Source organism: Scylla paramamosain, chromosome 38 (assembly GCF_035594125.1).
Source record: "Scylla paramamosain isolate STU-SP2022 chromosome 38, ASM3559412v1, whole genome shotgun sequence".
Lineage (NCBI taxonomy): Eukaryota > Metazoa > Arthropoda > Malacostraca > Decapoda > Portunidae > Scylla > Scylla paramamosain.
In genome coordinates, this window is record NC_087188.1 from 6692104 (window position 1) to 6696438 (window position 4335).

Here is a 4335-nt window from a genome sequence, read left to right on the forward strand (position 1 = left end):
CGCAGCCACACCACAGACGCACCACAGACCCGCACAGCGACACAGCCACAGCACCCACAAACACACACCCAGTCATGCACTGCCTTAAACAAAACGCTCCAGGGCCTGCTCTAAGGGCTGCTTCAATCGCACCAACATTCCTAATACAATTCTAACGGAAAATCACAACAGTAGAACTTAATATAAGGATCTTACAAGAAATTATAATAATAAATAAATACCAATAAGAAAGAGAAAATAATACATAAAGAAAAATGGAAGAGAAAACAAAAAATTTTAATAATGATACATAGAATAGAACAGAAAACAAAGAAGACTGAAACAAAAACCTAACACAAATCCCAGCGAGGCCCCACACGCCCACACACGCCCACACACGCGCCTCGCCAAGCCAAACTCACGCCAGTAAGAAAACAAACGAAACAAAACTCATGCACACCAGGTTGTCAGCAGCATCACGTGTCTCACTGCACCAAGGCCCACCACCACAGACCACGCACCACTACAGGATAAGGAGTGCTGATACGTGTGTTTGCGTCGGGATGAGGAGCAGGGAGACAGCCAGATTGGAGGCGACACAAGGATGGGCCGCTGAGCCTCGCCACGGTCACGGATTCTCAGTCTCTTGCATCAAAGCAACTGGCCGCACACAATTTGAACGCCTTTAAGATATCTTTAAGGAGAAAACGCTATTTCCTCTTTTTTTCTCGTTTATTTATTTTTTTTTTTTCTTGGCCAGAACTCCTCTTACATAAAAAAATAAATAGAATAAAATTAAATAAAACTAACACTTGTCTGAGTGAATGGTTGTAGTAGTGTAGTACACCTTCGAGGAGAAAAATGTTTTCTTCTTTTTCGCGTCTTCTTGTTGCCCTCGGTCAGAAACACTCTTGCATAATAAATTAATAAATAAAATAAAATACCCTCTATCTGACCCACTGCGCCCTGAAATGTTGGGTTTACAGAGGCTTCGCCTCCTGCTGTGGCAGCCCCGGTGGTTTCGTTAGTCAAGTGGTCTGTTCGCTTCTGAGTTGTTGCGCTACTGACACATTTCGCCATACACGAGTGTGCTGCAGGTTTCTGTACTGCCACATATAAAACAATGATACGATGATCCATGTGCAACAATATGATGCAGTGGAACAGTGGTTCCCATACTGAGCGTAAATCACCGCCTGAGGATACTACAACAATTTTTCAGGGATAATGGAGGAGGAACAAAAAAAATTAAGAATTCTGGAAATCCAGAAAACACTGTATATATATATATATATATATATATATATATATATATATATATATATATATATATATATATATATATATATATATATATATATATATATATATATATATATATATATATATATATCAGCAGTGACAACATTTTGTGAATGAGTAACACAATTAATATGGCATGCTAAACTGAATAACAAACTGAAAAGTTTGGGCATTTCGGTAGTGTCTCATACAACTATAAAAATATCGTAATTTGTTTCGTTTTCTCATCTCTACCCTCAACAAACAGCAAAGGGTTTTGTGTGTTGCGGTGTTAGATTACATTAATCGTACCTCAGATGTAAGGAAAGGCAAACAGATGCACTGCCAAGATAATCACAAGGTAACGAGAGAGGCATTTTGTAATGGCTTGTGGTCAAGACGGCTCCTGGCCGCAGCTGCCCCGCGCTCACCACGCTGTCTTCACTCACTGAATCAACATGATCTTCACTCAGTTGTATGACGGATCCGATTGGCCTCATTTTTTAATACAATCAGATTTTAAAATGTTAGGTAAGATGGAGTTCAAGAACCAAGTTGTCAAACATTTTGACAGATGTGTTTCCACGCGGGCAGGCGTGGCAGCGGCAATGTGACCTCTCCGACACACTGATGGACAGGCTTTGCAGTAAAGTTAAATTTTCATTGTATTAATTCTTGTATACTAATAAATTCATCTTTCACTTCTTTGTATCACTGAACAGAAGGAGGAGCGGAAGGAAAGCTGATATTTTTTTTCTTCTTAGATAAGGTTATGCAACTATATAAAATATCATACTCCTAACCTGCTCTTCTTCACGTCTTTTCGTAGACGTCCAACCCTTTAGGAAGCAAACAGCGCATGCAGGGAACCCACAGAACGCCTGACTTCTGATCTCTCTAAAATTTCTGAATGAGACAGAGCAAGCTTATTATTGTTCAATGCCTTAAAAACTCAATTCCCCCATCTATCAGCTCGACACAAACTTCCAGATAACTATGCCTCTTCTTCAGTGACACTCAACTGTCCCCCTCTTCTACACTGAACATTCTCGGTCTGTCCTTTACTTATAATCTAAACTGGAAACTTCACATCTCATCTCTTGCTTAAACATCGTCTATGAAGTTAAGCGTTCTGTGTCGTCTCCGCCAGGTTTTCTCAACCCCATCAATTGCTAACTTTGTACAGGGGCCTTATCTGTCCATATATGGAGTATGCTCCACATGTATGGGGGTGTTCCACTCATACCGTGCTCTTAGACAAAAGCTTTTCGTCTCATCAACTCCTCTCCTCGAACTGACTGTCTTTAGTCTCTTCCTCATCGCCGCAATGTTGCATCTCTTGCTATCTTCTACCGCTATTTTCACGCTAACTGCTCTTTCGCTCTTGCTACCTGCATGCCTCCCCTCCTCCCGTGGCCTCGCTGTACAAGACTTTCTTCTTTCTCTCATCCCTATTCTATCCACCTCTCTAATGCAAGAGTTAACCAATATTCTCAGTCCTTCATCCCTTTCTCTTTCTAAACTATGGAACTCCCTGCCTGCTTCTGCATTCCCTCCTTCCTATGACTTGAAAACTCTTTCAAGAGGAAGGTTTCAAGACACTTTTCAATAACTGATTTTTTTTTTTATTCCCAATGGAACCTGGCATTAAGTGGGCCCTTTTTTTATACAGTAGCGTTTATTGCCCTTTGCCAGTGGCCTTCTGGCATTAAAATATAAATAAATAAATAAATAAAATAAATAAATAAAAAGAAATAAAAATTAATAATAATTAAAAGAAAATAAAACCGATGAAATTAAGAACAAAAAGCTATCTAATTTTGATGAAAGAAAGCTATTGGGAAACTGAAAATAATAAAAGAGGGTGGCAGCGGGACGCAGCCACCCTCCTGCCTCAGACTACCCTGGCTGCACACCTTGGCAACCTCCTCCCAGCAGCACGAGTCTTCACTTTTTTTTTATTGTTGTTGTTTGATGTAGAAGACGTTAGTTTGGTGTCCTGCGGTGCCTGCTATATTTAAAAAATGTTCATAGGTATACAACTCAATTACAAATACGAATAAACCTAACTTTCCCCACGTTACGTCCATACGGCAGAAAATTTAGCAGCCCACACACACCGTCACGTGATATCCCACAAGGTATAAAGGTATTACTTACTGCAGCACAGGCAAAATGGACCAGATTAACATCTACACGCGTGACAAGACAACGCGCGGCTGCCATGTTGGTCAGCTGATGCGCTGTGTGGCGCAGCGGCGGTGCTCCTCACGCCCTTCCAAGGTTGACATGATACACTTTTTTATCTTATATTTCGTCCACGCGACTCTGGCAGTAAAAAACACGGGAATTTCGACAAGCAAGCACAGGGGAGACATAATGCGGAAGAAAGGGATGAGGGAGAGTGAGCTTACAAGAGCATGCAAAAACAAGAATAAATTCCGGCAAAGCCTTCAGGAGCAGGCCGCAGGTATCACCAGTACAGTGATATGCAGCAAAACAGAGTAAGTTCACTGGTCACTCACCCAGGCCGTCTGTGCTGCCAGCGTGGGCGAATGGCGTTGTCTTCAGAGCACCCCTATCCTGCCACCGGGCCCCCCACATCTCTCTCCTCTATACTGCTGTCGTCACTTCTCACACGTAATACTGCCTCCATATCCTTGATGAGGCACCCCAGAGTCAATTCTCGCTGGTGGATGAGTAGTGTTGCTTTATTCGCCTCCCGTGTCAGTGCACTCCACATACCGCCCCGAGCCGCCACACACTCAGCCGAGACAATGTTTACACTTTCAAGATTCCCGCGGCCGCCACTCTGACAGTTCAACAGTACCAAAGAACGTAACTTCCTTTTATTGGATTTCTATCTGTGATAATAATGATACACGCCTGTAATTCACATTTTTTTTATATTGATTTATATGCATTACAATTATTGATTGTATATATCATGCATCCGGATACATGTTCAGCAGATTCTTTTTTCTCGAAGAAGTACTATTATTTCTTGCTTTCTGGATAAAAGTTTGTGTTTTTTTTTTTATATAGGCAATATTATCCTGCATTCGTATTAATTGT